The 26014-nt window shown below is 37.3% G+C and overlaps 2 pseudogenes; both read left to right on the plus strand.

Moving 5' to 3' along the window:
• The window catches only part of LOC109111354, a 29413-nt pseudogene extending 22479 nt beyond the window's left edge, over nucleotides 1-6934 (plus strand).
• Nucleotides 6935-7643: 709 nt separating this feature from the next.
• Nucleotides 7644-24426, plus strand: LOC109111356 (annotated as a pseudogene).
• Nucleotides 24427-26014: the final 1588 nt, after the last annotated feature.

The following is a 26014-nucleotide window of genomic DNA, read 5'->3' on the forward strand; positions in this document are numbered from 1 at the left end:
CTCTGATTGCTTGAGCAAGAGGTTCAATAAACAGAGCAAAAAACGTCGCACTAAGGGGACAGCCCCGTCGACAGCCTCTTTCTAAATTCACAGTGTCGGAAAGGTCCCCATTTATTTTAATTCTGGCAGATGGCGAGTCATACAAAGATCTTATACATCCAATAATGTTACTATTAAATCCAAATCTGTTTAAAACTAGGTATAAATATTCCCAACCAACAGAATCAAATGCTTTTTCAGCATCAAGACTAACGGCTATTGATTCTTTATTTTCATTTTATCAAAAAGATGGGGAGGCCCCGCCTTACATTATCATGAGTTTGTCGGTTTCGTACAAATCCAGATTGATCTGTGTCTGTTAGTTCAGGGACAATTGATTCAAGCCTCTTGGCTAATATTGTTGCAAATATGCGGTAATCAATGTTTAAAACCGATATTGGCCTATACGAACCACATTCAATTTTGTCTCTTTGCCTGGTTTGTGTATAACTGAAATCACCGCCCGTTTCCAGGATGGTGGTATTTCTCCTCCTGTTAAGATGTGGTTAAAGCAATTTTTAAGTTGGGGAATAATTAATTTTCGGAAATGTCTGTACCACTCTGCGGGGTAACCATCCTCACCTGCCATTTTGTTTACTTTCAATTTAGAAATTGTTCTACTGATTTCCTCCTCTGTTATTAATTGATTTAACCTTTCGTTCTGTTCTGTTCCTATTGATGGTAGGTCAAGCGAGGACAGAAAACGGTTTGTAGCTTCTTGATCCAATGGGTGTGGTTGGGTATATAGTTGCGTATAGAAAGCTGCAAAAGAATTTTGTATGTCTTTCAAATTATAGTGTATGTTGTCGTCCTGAGGGTTTTTCACCTTGTGTATAAATCTATCAGCCTGCTGTTTACGTAATCTCCAAGCAAGAAGTTTCTTAGCTTTGGGACCATTTTCATAGTAATTTTGCTTCATAAATTTGGTTTTTCTTTTCTATTTGATCCTCATAGGCCCTGTTTAAAGTTTGCTTTTTTTCTGCTATATTTTCTAATAGGTCATTATTATTATTTTGCATATGTTTTTTGTTCAAGGGACTTTAGTTCTGCGGTCAAATCATTGATACGCCTTTCTCTTTCTTTTTTTTTCATAGAAGACCACATAATCAATTTTCCCCTAAGAACGGCCTTTAAGGCGTCCCAAAATATACTTGGAGAAGTGCAGGTGTCATTGTTATAGTCTGTATAGTCTCTAATTTCTTTTTCAACAAAATTATGAAATTCACCATCTTTTAAAAAACTGGTGTTCAATCTCCATAATGTTTCTTTACGGTCATTATCTAAATGTAATGTTAAACATACATCTGCATGATCGGATACGTCCTTCACTCCTATTTCACATTCTACAATTCTATGTCTGTCAGCGTTTAGCATAAAAAAATAATCTAAGCGTGAATGCACACGGTGAGAATGAGAAAAAAAAGTTGTATAACTCCTGTTTGTTGGATACAGACTTCTCCATACATCCATCATCCCAACTTCCTTAAGCATTTTCTTAACAAGGATTGCCTCTGCTTGAGGTTTTTTATTTTTTGCTCGAAGAATCTATGGAGGTGTTAAGACAAATATTCCAGTCACCTCCGCAAATAAACACTCCCGATATTTCTGTTGCAATAAGGTCAAAAATTCTCTTAATTAGACTATTGTCTTTACCTGGTGGTCTATAAACGTTTAAGAGAGTCACTTCTTTATGATCTATATATCCTTTAACCAATATATAACGTGCCTCCTTGTCGCTAACCTGAGATGAAAATTGGAAATTTAGCCTGCTTGGTAGAAGAATAGCAACTCCTCTAGAATTACCTTTTGAGTATGAAGAGTAATAATTGGAAATTTAGCCTGATTTTTAGTATAATTTTAGTTCTTTTAGTATGAACAATGCGTTTCTTGCCAGAATATTATGTCATATTTCCCACGTTTCATTTTAGCAATAGCCTTGCTTCTTTTAATTGGGTTATGTAAACCATTTACATTAAGGGTAATTACCTTATAATGCTGTTTGACCGTCATCTTTATGGGGGTATAGAATAATGTACATATATATCTCTAGATGCTCTGTTGAACAAACAAAGGTCTGCAAGGAAGAACGTAAAACACACCTGAACAAAAAAGAAAAAAAGGGGGTGACTTCCAAAAGTGAAGTGTAAGTCCACCTTCATGTTTGGAGGGGGGAGGAGGGCCTGGAGAACCAGGGCATCCCTCTCAGTGCTTCCACTCTTCCTCTCCTCTATCGTAGCAGCGCAAAGAGAAAGCGTTCCTCATGTGACGGTCAATAACAATGTCACTCTTTTTTAAGGGCGGAGTCATAATCCTCTGTTTACTTTTCTATTCCAGCACGTAGAGATGACTAGCTGGGAAGTTTTAGTTAGTCCTTATTATCGGGGCGCTTGAATCTTTTCAGCTTTTCCTGAATATGTTTTTGTGCGCTCCTCTCTGTTTCCGACCGGTTCCACGCGCTGATTCCCAAGGGGTTTTCCTCGTCCTGTGAGTGGGTGCAGCGTCCTCCACCACATCATCTTGTATTAGCCCTCTCTTCTTCAAGTCGTCCGTAGCTTCCTCTAGACTTTTGTAAATGATTGGGCCTTCATCAAAGAACACGCGAAGTCTGGCCGGGTACATAGTTTGGAAACGACAGCCTTTCTCTTTCAGCATTTTTCTGATTGGGTTGTAAGATTTGCGCTTGGAGAGAATGTCACTAGGGTAGTCGTGGTCAAAGTACACACGTTTTCCGAGGAATTGAATAGTCTTTTTCTCCCATGCCGCACGCAACACTTTCTCCTTCGTTGTGTGCTCCAGAAAGCACATGACAATGGATCTGGGATTAGCACTCGGTGGTGGTTTGGAGCCTAGTGAGCGGTGGCAGCGCTGTATGTTAAGTGTCGTATTAGCGAGAGAAAAGTTCTGATTTTAAAAAGTTCTCCATGAAAAGTTGAATATTGGTGCCTTCGGATTCTTCGGTTATACCATGTATGCGAATATTGTTCCTTCGTGAACGTGCTTCCAGCTCTGTGACTCGTGTTTTGGAGCTCCTTTTGCATGTATAGAGCGTGTTCCAGGGCATCGTAAAACATCGGCATTGATCTCCTCAATGTCGGTCACTCTCTGCTCTGTCTCCTCCACTCTTTGAGTCACTCCTTTTAATTCTTCAGCAATGTCGTCCATACGTTTCCCCATTTCTTCTCGGAAACCACTCACTTCGGTATTTTAATGCCCCAATCTTGTCAATCAGCTCGTTTTTAGCGTCCTCTTGAACTTTTTTTAGCTCTGCAATGATAGTAGCTTGAATAGCTTCCATGCTTTTGTTATCTTTAGCTAGCTCGTTAGCTGCGTTGGCTTCTGAGGATAAAAGATCTGCCGGTTGAGTAGTTGTTTGCTGATTCGCCCTTGTTCTTCTTTGTTTACTCCCTGACATACTATATTATACTATAATTTTTAGGTTTTTATGTATTTTTCCGTCAGGGAGCATAAGACCGTCAGGGAGTTAAGATATTACGCTTTTGCTCGCTTCCTCGTCATCCCGGAAGTCCTTTTTGTGTGATTTTGAGCCCTCTTTTCATTTTCTTTTCTTCCCTTCAATAGATCTAGACTCTGCCGACGATCCCAGTTCACCACGGAGGAAGAGTCGTCGCCTGTCCAGCTGCAGCTCAGAACCCAACACACCCAAGAGTGCTGCCAAGTGTGAAGGGGACATCTTTACCTTCGACAGGGCTGGTGGGCTCATTGTTATGCCTAAACTCAGTCTCATGAACCCATGCATTAAGGTATTTATTTATGTGTGTTTTCTCGTCTTCTGTGTTTATCAGTTGGAGAGACCGAGCATATTTTAGAGGAGTTGGACCGCGTGCCGCCTTCCTCTCTGCGTAGGATGTTAGACCAGCGGCGTGCGCTCGTCATGCAGCTCTTCCAGGAGCACGGCTTCTTCCCCTCAGGTAACATCAAGTTAGCCATCTCCCAGTATAGCACAGCTAGAATTTTGACTTGAGTTCAATTTATACTTCTATTCAGCAAAAGAAAAGTCTACTTCAAATAAATGCTGTTTCTTTTGAACTTTCTATGCATCAAAGAATCCTGAAAAAATAGTATCAGTTTACAAAAAAATATGAAGCAGTACAACTGTTTCCAACATTGGTGATATCAAGAAATAATTGAGCACCAAATTTGCATATAATAATGATTTCTGAATAAATAATAAGCATCAGCCATTGTTGTGAAGGCAGAACGTAGCATGCATATCTTTTTTTGTTACAGCGCAAGCCACAGCTGCCTTCCAAGCTCGCCACTCAGAAACATTTCCCAGCAAGGTGTGCCTGCAGCTGAAGATCCGCGAGGTAAGGCAGAAGATCATGCAGACCGCCGGCAGTTCTGAAATCATGGGAGGTGTGGCTAGCGGAAGCTCTGACTCCGCCTCTACTCCCGGACCATCCAATCCAGCGGCCAGGGAGAATTCCGAAGCAGATGAGAGGGGCAGGGCCACGGAAGAGCCAAAGAAAGACGCGGGCGATCCGCAGGAGTCGAGATGAAGAATGACGAGCAGAACAGAAGGATGAAAGACGAATGTAGGGATGGATTATAGAAATGTGTAAACCCGTTTCCGCTGGCGATATACAGTACAGCACTTTTGTGGATTTTGCTTAGTTTCTAATCGAACTGATTTCGTTGCCATTGCGTTCACTTCGTTGATGTTCTGTTGTTACACACACACACACACACACACACACACACACACACATACACTTTATGCAATTACATAATAATATCACTTTTACACATTAACGACTTGCACAAGAAACTAGTACATACAACGCATGAGGTCGCACTCATTTGCATATGCCACTCGTGTTAGGCCGTCATTGGTCCACCTCTGCATTAGGGCGTGGCTTCACCTTCTGTCGGAATTTTCGAGCCCTTCAATGCTGCACTACAGGCAGCACCAAACCAGCCTGTCTGCACACACTCAGTAAAGCCCCCAGCGTGGGGCCAGCACAGATTTTTATCGAAAGGACTGAATGTTTTAGAAGAGAAATTAGACTGTTTGAGGTACCGGTAACTTTCGATCCAAAACGGGGACGGGGTGGGTGGGTGGGGGAGGGAAGGGGTACAAATGCGCTTGCACTTTCATTTGTATAGGCCGAGAGGAAAGCAATAGCCAGGGGAGGAGAAGGGTCTTAATGCGAATGTTATGCCCCTGTGACGGGGTACATGCATAGGCTGTTACTGTTCTTCAGCACGGGCTGTAAATTCACAGGTTTTTTTGTTTTGTTTTTTGGTCCCAGAAGCAACAAACTTAAGACTTGTAATCACGTAGACCAGCAGAGCAGAAAACAGAGGCTACGGCGACCGCCACAATCGCATAAACAGCAACAACAACACAGCACATTCAAAAGTGAGAGAGGAAAACATTGTCCAAACCTCAAAAAGAAGACTCAGACGAATAGAGACACTACCCCTCTTCGAATCAACGTGTAGTTATGCTTTGTGTTTTGTTGTTGTGTCGTAATGGTGGAACTGACTGATATCATTTTTTTTTTGTATTAGCTTGCGCCTCTCTTCTTCTTCTTACTCTAGTAATATTTTCAGCATGGACTAATCCAGCTATCTAAGTGTTGGAGCGATAACGTCGAAAAGAAAAAAGACTCTGTTTTAGCCTATTAGCTGAAGCTCCTCTTCTCTGGCCGCCGACTTAGGCTTTTCCCCGTACACTGTATATATTTATATATAACCGTGATGGCTGGGGAGGGGGGCAGAGGGTGTGTTCTTTTCCTCTTTCTTTCTCGCTTTTTTATATTTCAATCAGGTGTTTGCACAATATGTGGTCCAAGACCATGATTTAAATCAGGAAAGTATTTGTTTTTAGATATTTAAAAACTAACTAACAACTTTGTTCCATTGCGTTCGATTCTCCATTTCCACATCCCGTAGGGAAAGCCCTTATTTTTCTCATCTCCTTAATAGACTATTAACCGAAGTGTTGATGGAAAGCGCCACTTTAAGCGCTGGTTTGGAGTCAGAGTAAGCGTTGTAGTCTGCGATGACGATTTCGATTCAGGATTACGCAAGGGAAAGCTGACTCGAGACCAGCGCTGGGGCGGCATTTCTCAGGATCTCCTCTTTCTTACTCTGCCTCTTCTTTCATTGGTGCAATAGGACGTGGGTGGGAATTTCTTTTTTTGAAGTAGACGAGTGACCTGTTAGTGCCATAGATTTTCACTGTACAAGCTGTAATAAAAATATATATTGAAAGGAGAGTGGGGGAAAAAAAATCAATGAGTATCGAGAGAGAATTCCAAACTGAACAAACTAAAAAAAAATGTAACCTAGCACTTTCTTGCGTCTGGTTTTGCTGAAAGAGAAGGTGTGTCGAGTATAAAAATGCTACTCAGTCTTCACTTGAATGTGTGACAATATAAATGTATAAATATACCTATATATTTCTATATGTCTATGATATACAGATGTCTGTGTGTGTGCGAGCGTATGTGCTTATACATTACATGCACCCTGACAAATCAAACTCAAAGGCTATTCATATTTTCCCTCCCGAAAATGCAGTGGCACTGCATTAAAAGACTGTTATCATATGCCTGAAACCCGGTGGCTACTGATGTGCGTGAGGAGAAATCGGCATATATAACCATTCAACTCAATTCTTAACTTGATTTATCTGCCCTTTCTTTGCCTTCCCCGGCAACAGACAAGTGCTTGCACACACACACACACACACATACCTGCACATGTATGCGTGTACAACTTATGATTGTGTATCCAATAAACTGTCTTTACTTTGGAGAAGGAGTTTTAGAATGAGGAAGGTGAGTGCAAACTCATCAACAGGCATGTTGACCATGTGCAATATTTCTAAACAAGAGATTATTGAAAAATTAAAGATCTAACACAACGCTTGGGATTTTGCGTAGTTCTTTTTCGCAGAGCGATGTGTGATATATAGTTATGTTTTAAAAATGCTAGATGCTCATGTTGTCACTATGATGGGGTGTTTTTAATAGATACACGTTAAATGCAGAATCTGATCTTGTTTGTAAATTTAAACCTAAATTAGTAAAATAATGTCTATACTTCATTTTTATACTTTTATTTGTATTATATTAATATACAGGGTTATTATTGTAATCTATTTTAATATTTATTTTTATCTTTATTATTCATCAAGTAACAGCTTATTTTTTAATTCAAATGAGTTAACTTTAACTTTAAATAATTAGTTTTTGAGTTATTAAAATTAAATGCATATTGAAAAAGCATATTGATGTACAGTGTTATTATAATCTATTTTAATATTTTTTATTATCTTTGTCAGACCTCAAGTTGTATTAATTATATGTTATATGTAATAATGAACAGCTCTTTTCCTTAATATTATCTATCTATATATCAGTCTGTCAAAAAAATCTTCATAACCATAATTAATTATGCTTTTATTAGTTTTAAAATGCATTTTATTTAAATTAATTTTTAATGATTTATTTTTAGTTATTTCTTTACTACTACTACTTATTTTCATCATCATCATCATCATCATACAAAAATAACTAATCGTGCATGATAAAGTTAAAGGCAGACAGTGTGACACCTGCTCCTGTAGTTCTGGGTCCGGATCAATATAGCGCGCCCGAACTGCATCCCCCAGGAGGCTGCGCGTGTTCTCAGCGCGTGAGCGAGTGGGTGAACGCTGAGGGTCGCGGCAAAAAGGTTTGTCATCTTATCGTTTTTAACCCAATGTTTCACCCCGCACCTGGCAACGTCGACGAGGGAACCGCTGATCCTCGCCCCACAGCCTCACTTTCAGTCAGATATGAGCGGCAGCGGGCGGCCCAGGACGACCTCGTTCGCTGAGCCTCAGGGGGCGTCCGGAGCCGCTGCGGCATCCGCCGGATCCGCCGCTGTCGTGGGGAGCAACGCAGGAAAGCCCGGGGTCTCACAGGCCTCGGCGGACAGTTCATCTGCTTGCGCAAATTTAAAACTTTCTAGTGAGTATACAAGCGAAGTTATCTCAGTTATGAGTGTTTAATGTTCATATCGTGTATGTGATTAAACAACACACCCAGGTTTTCTTGATGTTGACAGTTATGTCATCTCAACGAAACTAGCCTAAGCTAACCTAGGAAAAAATTCACAATTTTGAGTTAAATTATAAACCCAGAAATACTGACTGTGCCTCAAAACCAGCTGAGCTGCGCAGACGGCCTTTTGGGACATTAACAGAAAATCCTATGGCATTACCATTGTACTTTTATATAACATGGTAACGTTACTGATTTCTGTATTCATGTGAAATTGTATTTATATGGTACTTAAAATAATACGATGCTGCTACCAGATGAAACAGCATTACAGTTGTCCCATACCCCAAAATAACATGATTTTACCACGGTATGATCTCAAAAAAACTGGTAGTATCTTAGTCAGCTGTGTAGAGTGAATGTGGATAATGTTGCCTAAGTAGGCAGCACACTAGGAAGTATAACTGGTTGACAGCAATGTTTCTCTCAAAGGCTCTGTTATTAAAATGATTGTTTAAATGCTTTACTAGGCAGCTTACTAGGTTGCAGGGCATGTTGAATGGGTGGTGACTACCTGTCCTGACACACCCGCTGTCATAATGTCCTGTGTGAAGGACCCGTCAGGCCCATATTTAGTGATATACGTGCCATGTTTCCTTTAGACTCTTTAGTTTTTTACACTCTTTGCCAAGTACACTTGAATGAGACATCAGTCTACAGCTTTTATACCACTAGAAACTTTGTGGTCACAGTGATTCGTACAAATAAATTACTTTTTTAGTCAAAATATATGGGTATATTTTCTTAACATTATGTTTTGAAAGAATACTCCCTGTAAATGCCAAGTAGGTAGGAATATGTTTATTTTAGAGAACAGCATCACTCTCTGAATGAATATAATTTCCTGCCGCATATTTGTTCGTTTACACCCAGGGATCTAATCAGATCTAATGTCTCGAATGTGTTGTAGGAGACAGTGGGAAGGTGACCACAGTGGTTGCCACCCCAGGGCAGGGCCCGGACCGCCCGCAGGAGGTGTCCTACACCGATATCAAGGTGATCGGTAATGGCTCCTTTGGCGTGGTGTATCAGGCACGCCTCATTGACAGTCAGGAGTGGGTGGCCATCAAGAAGGTACTTCAGGATAAGCGATTTAAGGTATGACACAGTCCTACACACACACACACAAGCGTATAAATACTTGTTCACTCGCTCTGTTCAATTACATATTTTTTTTAAGAATAATTCCTGTGTAGTGGAACATAACTGCCTAATTAGGTTACTTTGTACTAAATTAAAGATGCATTTTCCTTCTAGTCTTCTAGTCTACAAAAAAACTTAAATAAAACACTGTAAACCTTAAGTTAGAAAAACTCGAAAAAGTGGGTTACTTTGTACTAAATTAATGCTTGGTTAGTTGTTCTTTTGATTAGTTTTTTGTTTTTTACATTTTTGTTTAATTGAAATTGAATTTGATTTAAACTGAAACTGAATTAAACTATTTATTGACCAGGTCACAAACTCTTTTTTGTATGTAATTAGCAAAGAGACTCACTGTACACTTGCATATACACAGTTAAGCATTCAATAGTTAGGTATATGTGTAATTTTTAATAGCTAACTAAAAGTATTAAAAATGTTTTTGGTAGTCTTGGGAACTAACTGAAATAAGTTTCAGTAAGTTGAAATACTAAAATAACTAAACCTGAAATAAAAATTACGCTATATAGAAGTATTTGCAAACATGGCATGACAAAATCACGTACCAAAATACTAAAACTCAAACTAAAATTAAAATGAAAACAGAAAAATAAAAGCAAATTAAAATGTTAATACTAGTTGATAAATAATACTAACTTAACACTCATCGTGATCCACTAGTTGTAAAGATTACTTCAACAACAATGTATTACTCAAAATGTAAGTGTCCATTTGTTTTTTTTATGTTACCTGACAGTCAACAGATGCTTTATATTAATTGGGAGCAGTCTTGGGTTCTCTGAGACCTTCTCAGTCTCAGTATTCTAAATTTGAATATCTCACCAGTATGTTATACGACCAACACCACCATCTATTTCCATTTCCATGACCCACGTGTGCTGTCCACTACCAAAGCACACACTGTGCCCTTGAATGAGGCACTTAAACCCAGGCTGCTGTAGGGGAATTGTACTGTCGTGACTAATTGCTTGTAAATATTGTGACATCTCTTATCCCTGAGAGATGCTAACAGTCTTTCTTCTCTGTTCATGAAGAACCGAGAACTTCAGGTCATGAGAAAACTGGACCACTGCAATATAGTGAGGCTGCGCTATTTCTTCTATTGCAGTGGAGAGAAGGTAAAAGAACTGTGACATTTGTGGCAAAGATCTATATTATGAGTTTAAAGTGAAAACAACATGTACACTACTGTTAAAAGGTTTAGGGTCATTAATTATTATAATAATTGTTATTTTTATTTATTTTTCAGCAAGGATGCTTTTAAATGATCAAAAGTGACAGTAAAGGCATTAATAATTTTACAAAAGATTTCTATTTCAAATAATTGCTGTGCTTTTGGACTGTTTATTCATCAAAGAATCTTGAAAAAAGAATTGTGGTTCCTATAAAAAATTAATCGCATTTTAAAAATGTATAAATAGAAAAAAGTTATTTTAAATTGTAATAATATTTCAGAATTTTTTTTACAGTATTTTTTAATTAAATAATTGCATCCTTGTTGAGCACTTTTGACACCTAAACTTTTGAACAGTCATGTATGTCATGAGAATATCTGTTGAATTAGGTTTAGATTGTTATAGTTAAAACAATAACGGTGACTCTTTCCATTCTGATATCCTGTTCTATGGACACAAGTATGTGCTTGTTGAATGTATGGGCATTAATAAAGAGTTGCTCCTGCTATAACTGCTTCCACACTTCTGGGAAGTATTTTGGTTAAATGTTGAAATAGGGATACAAGGATTTTCCTTCATAGTTCTGGCCACGTAGTGTATTTTTGGTAGGTTATTGTTTGTCATAACCTACAGAGGCTTATGTGTCTTTTTTCCACAGAAGGATGAGGTTTACCTCAATCTGGTGCTGGACTATGTGCCTGAGACGGTCTACAGGGTGGCACGACAATTCAGCAAAGCTAAAACCATTATTCCTATCTTTTTTGTGAAGGTAAAGTTGACTGAACAGACATACTTAAATTCTTGACATTTCGACAAGGCACCACAAATCAAAACTTACCAGTTTTATTCTCTATACATTTTTTTGGTCTTATTATGCACAATGCTGTTGATGTACTACATTTACAATATGTGTATAGATATGCAAACACAAGCAGCTTCCAGTTAGGCTATTTTAGTTGGCAGAAGAATTAATCCGATCATGATAAATACATTTTATATAAATTTATTATATTTCTTTTATTGTGTCTTTTATTATGCCACTGTGGGAAAATCACCGACACACAGCCTCTCAAGGCTTACTGCTTTAATAAAAACTTTTCACACCTCTGAGACAACTTTTCTTTTTGCTGACATAACCAAAACCATATGGACAGGAAATAAATATTAGATTAAAATATTACAGCCTACAGTCATGATGGATAAAATAAAATCCCACAGCCCACCATACATTATTTCCTGCTTAATATTCTGATTCATTTTGAAATGAGTCCCATCGTTAGAATTTGTTTTTCTATTTTTTTAGATGTATATTTTAATTATTTTTGACAGAATGGGTTAATGTGAATATTGCTGAATAATATTTAGAATGTATATATTAATGAATAATAAATTAATTTCATTAATCAGTCTTTGTTAAAATAACAATGATTAAGACTGATTAAGATATTGCCTTTTTCTTTAATATAAAGATATTTATGTTTGTTGTTCTTGTTTTCTCTTAGGTGTATATGTATCAGCTTTTCCGCAGTTTGGCCTACATCCATTCCCAGGGCGTGTGTCACAGAGACATCAAACCACAGAACCTTCTTGTGGACCCAGAAACAGCTGTTCTCAAGCTCTGTGACTTTGGCAGGTCAGTGCAGTTTGAGAGAGAGAGTGAGCGGGTGGATTTGATGGCTTCTCAAATGTGTCCTCCTGCCCACCAGTCAACATTATGTTCAGTTTTAATGGGTGTTACACTATAATAGTCATTATATTTCGAGAGTGCACCACTTTGTAAGTGTGGGCCTTAGTTGATGTCTAGATTTGATGTGTATTGGAGATGCATTATCTCGCCCTGCCTCCGGTCTTTGTAAATCATGTTTGTTTTTGATAGTGCATTGTTAAATATGTTAGCAAAAGTCATTGTTCTTGTCCACGGTTCATTGACAGAAGCAATATGCATCCAGATGTTGATGGTGCCGATCTGATTGTCTCTTTGATGTGATCCTTCGTCCTCCAGGCCAAAATCTGGCTGCTTTTTTCCGATGGATTCCCATTAAAAACAGTCTTTTTAGAGCTGTTTTTATGAGAACCACTTGAACTGTTGGATGATAGGCAGACATGTTGACCACTGTAATGCAGACCACATTTGTTTAATTTATTGCAATTTCAAGTATTTAATTTGTGATTGTGTAAGGCTCTTGATGGCATTCAGGCCGTTTTCTTTTGAGGGAACATGAACACTGCTTTTTGTGTCTGTAAAAAGTGGACAATTTGGCAAATCAAAGGCTTGAAAATAGTTATTTGGCTGAGTAGAGAGCTGAAAATCGCTCTGTTTGAAAGTGAAACCGCTGTATTGAATTTGGGAGCTGTTTTCCCTGAAGTTCTGTCATTCAGAAACGTTTTAGTCCATTAAATTTTTACCCGCTTTAATTTAAAAAAAATCCAAAACATTCAATACAGAAACTTTTGATCAATAGTGGTGAAATACTCTATTTTGTACTGGGATGGAAGGAGATTTTGAGCATTATTAAGTGCTTGTTTTATTGAGGAAGTATAAATCTGTCATTTTTTTCATACTGACTGTCTGATTAAAGTTTTTCTTGTAATTCAAATCGGTCTCTCTCAGTGCAAAGCAGCTGGTGAGGGGTGAGCCCAACGTCTCTTATATCTGCTCACGATACTATCGCGCCCCTGAGCTCATCTTTGGTGCGACAGACTACACCTCTAACATTGACGTCTGGTCGGCCGGATGTGTGTTGGCCGAACTGCTGATGGGGCAGCCCATCTTCCCTGGAGACAGTGGTGTGGACCAGCTAGTGGAGATCATAAAGGTAAACAGAACCCTTTACTTTTGAGCTTTATTTTTAGATTCAGTTCCACACTGTTAGGCAAGAAGACTTATGATGTCCTCAAAGGCTTTATTTTACTTAATCAGCATCTAACTGAGTCTATTTAGGCTACTGTTCAAAATGAGGTCAGCAAGATTTTTAAAAAAAAATTAATATGAATGCTGTTCTTTCTACTCACTAATACATCCTAAAATAATTGCATCACAGGTTCTTCAAAAATATGAAGCAGCGCAAATGTTTTCAACATTGATAATAAGATGTGTTTCTTGAGCAAAAAAACAGCATATTAGAATGATTTTCAGCTTGAAAATTCAGCTTTTCATTAAAGGAATAAATTACATTTTAAAATATATTCAAATAGAAAACAGTCATTTTAAATTGTAATAATGTTTTACAATTTTTTTGGCTGTATTTTTGATCAAATGAATGTGAGACTTCTTTCAAAAACTTTTTTTTTTTTTTTTTTTACTTTAACCTATCATTCCTTACGGTTGTTTCTGTCTGTCTGCTCAGGTGCTTGGAACACCCACAAGAGAACAGATCCGTGAAATGAACCCGAACTACACAGAGTTCAAATTCCCACAGATCAAAGCACATCCATGGACCAAGGTAAAACCTCTCACAAATATCTGACAAGCATCTACAGCCAAAGCCATGTGGTATCGGTTAGCAGTGTTATAAAACTGGCTTATAAATATTCTCATGTAACAACTTCTGACAGTCTGCAAGTTTACTGCTTGTTTTGTTCAAGAGACAGGAAGAAATCATCTGACCAACATGTAAGGGAACGTTTGAGTGTCTTACATTAAGTTTTATACTTACCAAATTCAGCAGTTGCAATTACATTATATTCATCTTATCATTGTCTATATTCTGTAGTTTATAAATCAGTGTAGTCTTAAGTTGTGTTAAGCAATGTTTAGTACAAGCAGTGGGTAATATGGATGACTTGTCAAACGTCCAAAAAGGACAAATCGTGCACAAAAACTGAAAGTGAATAATAGGGACCATCAAATACTAAGAAGGTTTGTGTCCAGACAACACAAATTTACTGCAGTAAAGTGACAGAAAACTTCAGTATTCACTTTCAAGACCCTGTTTCCAAAAAAACAACCACAGAGAACTTCACAAAGCCAACATCCATGAAAGAGCTGCAATTAGGGCACATTTATTATGCAAAATCCACTTTTACAAGGTATTTTGGACAGAAATGTGTGTTGGAATTCTGTGAACACAGCCAGAATGCTCAAAATTCAACCAGTCTTTTTTTTTTTTTTAATCTTCATAAAACCAAACCAGGCTCAAAAAATGAGCGGTTTGGATCCTGTCCGCAATATGAAGTCCGCCATTTTGTCTCCGAGTGATCAACTGGGTCGCAAGTATACAAGTATATTAAGCTGCGTTTCCACCGCTGGAACTTTACCCAGGAACTAGGGACTTTGGGCTGGTATTCGGTGTGTTTCCACCACAGGAACCAGGATCTAAATAAAGTTCCGGGTAAAAAAATGCCCCTCCCCTGCTGGCGAGGTAGTACTTTTTTTTTTTTTTTTTTTTTTTACAAAGGTCCCGAGCTTTCGGGGGCGGGACTTGGGCGCTAAACATGCTGATTGGTTGAGTTCACGCAGCATTGTGATTTCAACCACCATTTATTCAGATAATTTTCAAAATATTACTGTTATTGTGTCACGAAATGTAGTTTTAAAAGTATTTCAGGTGAGAATATAGGTGTTTAAAAATCAAATCTGTGGTTTATTTATAAAGATGGCACCTATTTAAAAATGTTTCGCCGATTTCGAAGACGATCAGCAGGAGCTCAGTGCTCATGTTTACCGACGAGAGCAATCTCAACTCGGCTAGTCCTTCTGACATTTGCCGCTGGCTCTGATGTCTCTTTAGTGGTTAAACATAAAACATAATTTGTTTTGTGTAACCAAATCTAACTGGTAATATTTGGTCTTTATTCAATTTATCTATATTTTAAAATGAAAATAAAAAGAGGCAGTTGATATAATATTTTGTTTCATTGTAAAATAGGCTGTATATAAACACATTTCCATGAACTAAGTACATTTCTGCAGCTATTATTATGTTTAAATGAAAACGAAAGGAGGCATTGGTGTTTGATATCCTATTTCGTCTTATTGTGAATATACAGTGAGGAAAATTGCAGTAGCCAAGGCGAGCTGACTGATGTTATCAAGTACACTGCTGTTTGCAGAATTACTGGACTTGCGTCGTCCCGTTCGTGGGAGATCACACTCCCGAGTTGAACTCGCAAAGTCCGAACTACCGAGGATGCAAGTCCGACATTTGCGTACTTTGTTTTGAGAAACACGCGCAGAACTACGTTACCAGACTATTTGCCTAATCTTCCCGGTACTTTAGACCGCGGTGGAAACACAGAAAGCAAAATACAACGAGAGCGATTCAAAAGCTCAAAGAGACGTCTGCTCTCTAATCACACTTGTGGTACTTTGATGTCACTTTTACTTTGATCTCGAACGAACCTAATATTGTTTCTTCTGCTGTCCGGTTCGTACATGTACGGCTGAATACCGGTCCTCTCTCTCGCTCATGTTGCTTCTCCTCTCTGTTTATTGCCATATGCAAAGCAGAGATGTCAAGGCTCCGCCCCCTTTTGGAGTCGGGTGGGAAGTTGCAGCTCATTTTCATGTAAATGAACACACCCCTGAAACAGCACTTTTTAGACATGCCCCAAAAATGACACTTTTCAACACGATATAATAAACGATCTGTATGGTATTTTGAGCTGAAACTTCGGGTGCACATTCAGGAGAGCCATAAGATTAATATTACATCTTGTAAAAATGGGCATAATAGGTACCCTTTAATCACAGATGCCAATGCTGAATATGAAAAATATGGTGTCGTGATCATAAAACCTGGACAGCTGCAGCACCACTATGAATTTTAACATCAGCCCTGGCCAGACAAATCTCCTGACTTGCATATTATCTGTTTTGTTTGTTGTTAATAATGGCTGGACAGCTGCAGCACCACTATGAATAGTTTGTGCTTAAACTAACAGAAAACATTAGCCTTGCTTTTATTTTTGTGTTGCTAATAATTTCCCCTCTGTTCTTATCACACAAATTTTTTTGTGTTTTTAGTTTTTTTTTTTTGAGGAAAACTGATGGGGAAAAATAATAGAGTTTGAAATGAATTTAGTTTTTTTTTTTGAGGAGAACTGATGGGTGAATAACTTGTAATAATGATAAATGCATGTTGATGTCATATAATAATGTCTTGAATAAAATATGCCTATTTTCCAATGTTTCTCTTTCTTTTTGGTATTATCGTCCATGTAAACACATTTCATGATGGTAATTTCCTTAATTATAATTGCAGCATTGTTTTTAAACTTGTAGTCAAGCTATTACATATTTGATATTTATCATGTAGGCCTATGACTAAAACAATGCAGGGATTAAATACAAAGTTTTTTTTTCCCCCCTTTCTGGTAGCCTACTTCGGAGGTCTCTTTTGGGCCATTTTTAACGAAATAAAAATAACTGCTTGCTTTATTTAAGGGTCATTTTAATGTAATTCTTGTATTGTAATTTTTTTTTATTATTATTATTTATTTATTTATTTTCAGAGGGAAAATACATATAGAGATCAGGACATACATAATTTCTCAGAAAGAAAGAAAAAATAAATAAATAAATGAATGGAAACATACATACACCTTAATATTACTATGGAGAGTATGTATATACAGAGTAAGTATGCCCTCAATCTTGAAAACAAATTTCTCAAATGTTACATACGCATTATATTTTCTTCCTTTTAACAACAACTATATTCAAAAGAACATGGGGAGCTATTGCTTACAACTCGTACAAAAAGATACCTTAAAAGAATAATTACAATTCAAGAAAAATCTGGGTGTACCGGTTTAATATTATATATAAATTTTGTTTTAAATTCTTTAATATAAAGTATGTTTTTTTCCATATATATTAATTAAATGTTTTTTGTTTTATTAATCTGTTGTTCTGTTGTTGTTTTTTGTTTTTTTAAATTTTTTTTTGTTTTTTTTTTTTTACTAGCCGCCAGAAGAATTAACAACAGTTTCTTATCATTATTGTTCCACCTATCTAAATTTATATTACCCAAATATAGAGATTCACAATTGAAAACAATCTCTACTTCAAAAACCGCTTCCAGATTCCATTTAATCTCTTGCCAATATGGGGTTGATTTTTGACACTCCCAAAAAATATGGTAGTGGTTAGCTTCCTTTTTTCCCACATAATCTCCAGCAGCTAGTACCCTTCCCTGTGTTTTTTCTATGATGGTGTAATAAAGAACCTAATAACATTCTTCCAACTAAATTCTCTCCACATGGCTGAGCTTGTGGATTTCCATTGTGTTTTATAAATTTTCTCCCAATCCTCATCTGAGACATTAAAATTCCCTTCCATTTTTCCAACATAAAATGTGTTTTAGGGTACAGTCTGGAGAAATCCATTATATAATTTTGAGATAATCTTATTACATGACTGAGCCTCACATACTGATAGAAACACGTTTATTATCCCTGTCTCAGTGAATTTCAATATTTCTGGTTTGATATTACATTCAATATAGTGCCTTACTTGGAGATATCTATAGAAGTCACTTTGAATAAGCCCACATTTTCCCTTTAGTGATTCAAAGCTTTGGATTTTGCCCTTGTTGAAAAATGTGTAATAATTTGAAATTCCTAGATTAGTCCAAATTCGAAATCGATCAATATATATATATATATATATTCTACAACGAATATCTAATTTGAGTCAGATGTCTGTTAACTTTGGTTTCATTTCCTTTTCTTTGACATCTCTCTTTCTTATGTCATTCCTCCACAGGTGTTTAAACCAAGAACTCCGCCTGAGGCAATCGCCCTGTGCTCTCGGCTGTCTAATTTGAGTCAGCGACTAACTCCGCTCAAAGGCTTACATGCCTTCTTTGACGAGCTGCGCCAACCTGGCACCCGTCTGCCCAGCGGGCGAGAGCTGCCTCCGCTTTTTAACTTCACCACGACAGGTGAGGCACGAGCTGCGCCTTATCCTGCCATGATTCAAAACTGAAAATAAAGTTATGAAAGGTTGAAACTAAGTGTTCGAAAGCTATCTTACAAAAAAAAAGTTTTGCAAGATCGAAAAATAAGATTTGCAAGCTTGCAAAATGTAAAAAAATAAAACATATCTCTGCAAACATTATGTTGTGTTTTTGAGATTCCTAATCAGGACTGCAACATTTTTTTTTACATGTCATTTTTCAGATTTTTAAAATCTGTATTAGTTTGTTTTCCAGGTTTTAATATAATCTATCCATTTGGATTGAAAAAAAGTTTTGAAACTCTGAAAAACAGAGTTTTTTCAAATGGTAAACAAATAAATATCTGCAAACATAATTTTGTTTTGAGTTTTCAATCCACTGTTCAACTCTTTTTTACGGTGTTGTGCAATCATTTTTTTCAGAGTTTCGAATTTGTCACTGTTCTCCCAGTGTATAGTTTGTTTTCCAGATTTGAAACCTTGTAAATAGTTCTGAAAACTGGTGTGCGTAATAGGTGAAAAAAAGTTTTGAAACTTGAAAACTAGTTCGAAAGGGCGAACTTATCAATTACATTACATTTGCACTCCTATTGCAGACTATTTTTTCAGAGCCGAGTTTACAACACCGACTTTGCGGAGTTACCCACACAGTTGCCTACTCAATTTGTGGCAGCGTTTGTCACGCAGCTCCGCCTGAAATATAGAAAATGATTCGCAAACAACTTAAAAAAAAGCCTGGAGGAGGGCCTTCTGCTCTTGGCCAATCTGCTGACGTACAGTCCAATCAAAAGTCGTATTTACTGGAAAGGTGGGATTGACCGATGCCCCGCCAATGACGAAAGCGAACAGGATACGCAAACAGAGGATGCACGGATCTCTGGCCACAGGGCGGTCCCCGTCTAGAGCTGCAAGAAGAACCGCGTCTATGGTTGGATAGCGTCCGGTCCGGTCCAAAAATAAGGCTACCGACTTGTCGCGGGAATTCACTATACTATTTGCCAGTAGCCACTGAGTTTACCACTGATAGGCCCGCGGTGCATCAATATACACACTTCCGCAGCGAATGACTCATTTTCTGTTTGACCCATGGCCTGGAGATGTACAGTGTTGCCAACTTAGTGTTGCAGACCCCTTTAGCAAGTTTTTTCTTCTTCAAAAAAGCACCTAGCGATAAATCTTTAGGGTTTTGCACAAACTTAAATTGAGACTTTCCATTGCATGGATGAGCTTGTGGATTTCCTTCTTGTGTTTTACAAATATTTTCTCCCAATCCTCATCTGAGACATTAAAATTCCCTTTGTTTTTTCTAACTGTATGTGTATTAGGGTATTTCAAGTCAGACGACAGGCGCGATTTTCAGGATTTTTGTACATGTTTGGAGGAGAATCACTATTTCATATTCATTTCCTGAGAGTAAAATCTTAAATTACAGTTTTTTTTTTTTTAGACTGAGCCTCACATACTGATAGAAACACGTTTATAAAATTATGTGCCCTGTCTCAGTGAAAAGTTTGCAATATTTCTGGTTGTGATATTACATTCAGTGGTACAATATAGTGGCCTTACAGTTGGAGATATCTATAGAAGTCAGCCTTATTTTTGAACCCGGACGCTATCCAGCCCACATTTTCCCTTTAGTGATTCAGAGAAGCATCCTTGTTTGGATTTGTGCCTTTCGTTGCGGAAAGTGTGTAATCCCACCTTTCCAGTAAATACGACTTTTGATTGGAATGTCCTAGCATTGGCCAAGAGCAGAAATCCCTCGAAGTTTGCGAAGCTTCATTTTCGCAGATATATACGCTAATCACGTGAGTCGCAATCGCAACTGTGTGGGCTACAACGAACTCGGCTCTAATAGGAGTCAGATGTCTGTAATAACTTTGGTTTCATTTCCTTTTTTTGACATCAAAACTTTTTTTCACCTATTTCATTCAGTTTTCCACAGGTTGTCAAAATTAAACCAAGAACTCCGCCTGAAAAAATGATTGCAATCGCCCTGTGCTGTTGGCTGAAGAAGGAAAAAGTCAAAAACAAAATTATGTTTGCAGAGATTTTTTTTTTTTTTTACCACAGCCTGCAAAAACTCTGTTTTCGAGTTTCAAAACTCACACATTCGCGCTCCAGTTTTTCAGATCACCATTTGCGCTGGAAAACAAACATGAACACTTCTTTGACGAGCTGCGCCATCGTAAAAAAATTTTTGCACCTGGCACCATAATGTCTGCAGAGATATTTTTATTTTTTTACATTTTGCAGCTTGGATCTTGCGAGATTTTGAGCCTCCGCTTTTTCAACTTCAGAACTTTACCACGACATGGCAGTTTTCAACTTCACCACGACAGGTTATCCTTTGCAACAAACTTCTCACTGATTGCGTCCAGATGTCATCTCAACAAAACAGATTTCTGTAGGATTAGCGTCAGTTTAGCCTGATGTTATTCCATCTCAGAACAAGGATCTAGATCAGTATTTAATCCGCCTTTACTGTAAATTCAGCTGTGAGAATCATTTATTGGAGACATGAGATATCCCTCCCCAGTGCACCTAGACCATTTATTAAAACTACTCTGCAGGAACAGCTTGTTCAGAGCTGAAGCAGTCACACAGTATGATAAAACGACCACATCCACGCCTGCCATGATGAATGACAGTATACACAGCAGTCCGGAGAGGTTAGCCAATTATTTACATACACTACCATTCATAAGTTTGGGGTCTTAAAGTGACAGTAAAGTCATTTGTAATGTTACAAAAGATTTCAGTTTCAAATAAATGCTATTCTTTTTAATTTTTCATTTATAAAATCCTGAAAAAAGATAAAGAAATCACGGTTTCTACAAAAAATATTAAGCAGCTTTACTGTTTCCAATATTGATACTAATAATAAATGTATCTTGAGCAGCAAATCAGCATATTAGAATGATTTCTGAAGGATCATGTGACACTGAAGACTGGAGTAATGGTGCTGAAAATTCAGCTTTGCATCATTGGAATTAATTGCATTTTAAAATATATATATATAAAAAAAGTTATAAATTGTTTTAATATTTCACAATATTACTGTTGGGTGACCCCAAACTTTTAAAGGTGGTGTATGTAAATACAAAAGATCTGTCATTAAATGCTCGCCATCATATTTGTTGACATCCATCATGACGTTCTTCTGAACAGCACAAGAATAATGATTTCAATTTCAAATATCGTATGATTTCAGAAGACTTCAGAGGGAGTCCTGTGGAATACTTCATAATCATTTTGATACTTTAACATTCTTTTTGAAGCTTGAAAGCTTAATTCTGCGTTGAAATTAATTGCACGGCCGGTACAAATTCCTTTTTGTGATCTGCAGAAGAAATAAAATAATACAAATTTGGAAAGGCATGGGTGTGCATAAATTATGACAGAATTTTCATTTATGGATGAACCATTCCTTTAATTCTGAGGCTTAGAGAGAGAGAGGGCAGCAAATGGTCATGTAATACTAAATTACAACTACGTCTGGTGCTAGAAACCTTGACTAACAAAATTGAACTTCAGGGAAGAAAATGAAATACTACAGAAGCCATTGAGAGGAGACTAGCAGCAAATATCCTGCTGCTTTTCTTTCTTTTATGGGTTTGGTTTTCTCTGCTATTGCTTATTGGAGCAGTGCGTGCACATTTATTTATTCTTTTATTTTTACCATTCAACCCAGAGATAGTTTGTGTGAAATGTTGATACTCTTAAAATGTGATATTTTTCTTAGTTGTTTGTTCTACTTCAAGGTCTGTCAACAGAGTGTGTTTCTCTTATTTCAGAGCTGATGATTCAGCCGCAGCTCAATTCCACTCTCATTCCACCTCATGCCCGCGCACAGACCGTAGCTTCATCCAACGGTAATGCTGTGATCCTTCTCACTGATGCTCTGGGAGTGGGTGGGGTTAAAACATTAAATCAAAGCTCACCTAATTAACTTAATGTTAATAAAGCCTTCCTGATCTTTATAGTGCATAATTATTCAGTGCGTTTATTCTAATGAGGATAATGTTTCCTTTCTTCAGATAATAACTTTCCCTGCTTCTGCAATTTTTTTTCAGATGTAGTAACGCCCTACCTGGGTCTTAATTTAACTCCTGTTAAACTACCAATCTTTTAAAGATTTTTTTTTTTTTTTTTGGGGAAAAAAGTCTCACCAAGGCTACATTAATGTAACCCAAAATACATTAAAAACTGCAATATATGAATATATTATTAGAATTTAAAATAACAGTTTTCAGTTTTAATGTATTTTAAAATTTTATGTATTCCTGAAATGCAAAGCTGAATTTTCAGCATCATTACTCCAGTCTTCAGTTTCACATGATCTTTCAGAAATCAGTCTAATATGTTGATTTGCTGCTTAAAAAAAAAAAAAAAAAAAAAAAAACGTTTTATTGTTATAAATCTGTGGTGCTTAATATTTTTTGGAACTGTGATGCATTTTTTTTTTTTTTTTTTCACGATTTTCTGATTAATAGAAAGTTTAAATGAACAGCATTTATTTGAGATAGTACTCTTTATATTTTTGTGTATGAGCTGTAAGAAAATTTTGGTTAATTTAATTTATTATTAAGAGATGTAGTAATAGTATAGATATTTTGTAGACAGTAACGTATGTAACATATTTTTTGTGTTTATGCCTTGTGTTTGCCGATCACACTGACAAATGTCATTTTTCAATGTCTTCTTTTTGTTTGGTCCTGTCTCTTCTCTGCCAGATGGCTCTGAAGGTTCTGTACAGCCCGGATCTACTCTGACCAACAGCACCTGAAGCTTACACACCACAGCATCTGAGCCACCTCAGCGCACATCGCTCCCTCTGACAAACACACACTCCGTCTTACACGCTCTTTACCTCATACATGGCCTCTCCTCCCTAGCTCTAATTTACACATTTACCAACAGATTCAGGTGTCATGCGTTGCAGAAACCCGATGTTTGCTGACTGTTGAACAAACTTACAGTCTACTGAGAAACATACAGGACACACACACACACACTCCCATGCAACAAACAACAACAAAAAGTTATACTGCTAGTATTTGCTTCAGATAATAGTGGTAGTCAATCTAAAAAGTGCTCCGAATGGCTGCCTACACCCGTAGTAAAGCTCACTTGCACCCATAATGCAACACCACACGTGTTTGGAGGTCAATTATGATTGGTTCAGTAGCTAGGGGCGGGTCCTCTGTCTCATTTATTTATTTAAATTTATTTAAATCAAAGTTATCAGTGGATGTTTTCCCTTGATTTGTTTAGAAGAAACACTCTAATCCCTCTCAATATTCCTATCAGAGGTCAAATACATTTCGCAGGGAACAAGCAGTCACGGTAAATGGTGTATCTTGTTGAGACTAACTGTGGTGGTTTTATACTGTTATGTTATTGTATTTTAAAAACCGAGAATAATATCTTGCTTTTACCTTCCAGTAAATATATTTATTCTTTTAAGATGATGAATTGAATGGACTTCTGAGAAAGCATCTGCAGTTGTTTCCCTGTGGAGCAAATGCACAGTGAAGAAAAGCCAGTTGGGAAAAGGTTTAATGCTCTTGTTGACCATAAGGAAAGGAAAGAAAGAGGTATGCAAGAGTATAGCCTATTAATATTGTTGTACTGTACTGAAGTGACTTTATATTCCCAGGCGTTTAATTATCATTAACTGTTAATGATGCTCTGGGTCTAGGCTTAATTTATGCTTGTGAGATTACAGTCTTTATTCATTCAGTTTCACTTTTTAGATGACGTCAGGTCTGAAGACTGAACCATGCGTCATAATTCAGTGTTTCAGTACGTTTTCTTTCAGTTTTAGCATTTCAGTCTATGCCATTTTTACAGTAAATTAAGCTACTCCTAAGGATTTGTGGTAGAACAGTTCTAGAATGTGTTTGTGAATCTGCACACAAGTTGAAAATTGTAACTTCAAATGTTCTCAGTCAGCTGTATCAATCCATAAACTGTCCAAAATTACTGATATCTTCTGTTTTTCTTGAGAACATATCTGTTAGCCTCTCAATAAACCCTCTACTGAGGCCCTCGAGGGCCCTTCTTCCAACCTTCTGTGATGCTGATGCTATTCTCTTGTTCTTTTTCATTTTTCATTAGTCTTTTATGTTGTTCAGTGGGTGTGATTTGACCAGGTTTCTCACCCACCTGTATGTAAATCTACTTCAGTTTTTGAGCCCTGTGTAAGATGTACATATCGACACTGTACCACTTTTGTGTTTTCGTTGATGTCTTTCTCTCTTCATCTCTCTTGGGCTGTCTTCTCGTAGCTCTGAAGAGCTCGGCGTCCGTTTTGTTTGGCATTTACAGTATTTATTGTTTTGCACTGTAATGTTGGGGCTGAGAGGCTTGTTTAGCGTACTGTATGTCAGGAGCTCAGCACTTGATTTGTGAAGAAAAGGTTTACATTTCTGAATAAAACTTGAGGTGCATGTCCAGCAGGGTCATGCTTTGTTCTCTACCTGGCCATTTGAGCACATTTTTGCGAAGGTGCTCTGGAAGCCATGCTCATATGCTCTGTTTTTCATGAAAAGGAAGGTCTCCTCGGAATCGGCTGCTTTGTGGCAGTTTTGCCAATCTGGCTTTAAGTCTCAAAGACAGTGGAATGTCTTTACTCTTTAATATGACATCTGTCAATCAAGCTCACAGCGTCATGTATGTGTACAGTTAGAAAAATATGATATCCCCTTTAAGGCTTGTTAAATGAATTGAGACCAGCCTGCGAAGCCTCTTCCTATAATCCTAGCCTCCCCCTTGTCTCTGCCTGAAGCCTGCCATACAAACGTTAGCCTGTTATAACCTTTTTTTTTTTTTGTTAATTGTTGGAACTTTCTGCCTCAACGTTCTGGCCCAAGGCAATCGTGTCCTGAGACAAAGAGAGAGACGAATGGAGAGAGCTTGTCAGAATAAATTGAACTCATTTCATAAACTTTTCAGAGGCAGTGCTGGGTGTGTGTGTGTGTGTGCTGCAAGTGAATTTTTATATGCATTACCTGTTTAACATGACTTTAATTTACCATCTATTTGAATGCATTTATGGTGGGGCCAAAAGTGTGAGACTACGTTGAAAATTTGTGACGCAAAATCTGTTTGCTTTAAGTTTATTTAGAAATTTAGTCTGACTTTTCACTCAAAATTACAGGTTTTAATATTAATTTAATTTCCATAATTGCAAATATATTTTGTAATGGAAACTAATTGCAAAATGCAAAAGTGGTCTTGAACTTATAATTTGCATAATTTTAAATTCTATATTTACTAATGGGATCAAATTGTTTTAAATTACATAAATGCAAAACAGGTATATTTTTAATTCCGTTCTTAATCTTTTGAACCATGCTGAATGTATATTCTTGCTATCTGTGAAATATGTCTTTGGTAAATTTTTAATTTAGTTTTTCATTTTAAAAGGGTTGTTTGTCATTTAGCAGATGCTTTCTTGCCCAAAGCAGCCTTTAATACAGGACAGGCAGTCTGGAAGTGACCTGGTGTGGAGGGATATCCTCAAGGGAATTAAAAAACACTGTGAGTACAGTATTTCACAGTATTATTTTATGTCAGATTTTCCATGTGCGGTTTGTTTCAACTTGTTGTGTATTGTTGCAGAGGCCATTACATGCTAGACAGGACCTCGTTTC

This window comes from Cyprinus carpio, chromosome A19, assembly GCF_018340385.1.
Source record: "Cyprinus carpio isolate SPL01 chromosome A19, ASM1834038v1, whole genome shotgun sequence".
Classification (NCBI taxonomy): domain Eukaryota; kingdom Metazoa; phylum Chordata; class Actinopteri; order Cypriniformes; family Cyprinidae; genus Cyprinus; species Cyprinus carpio.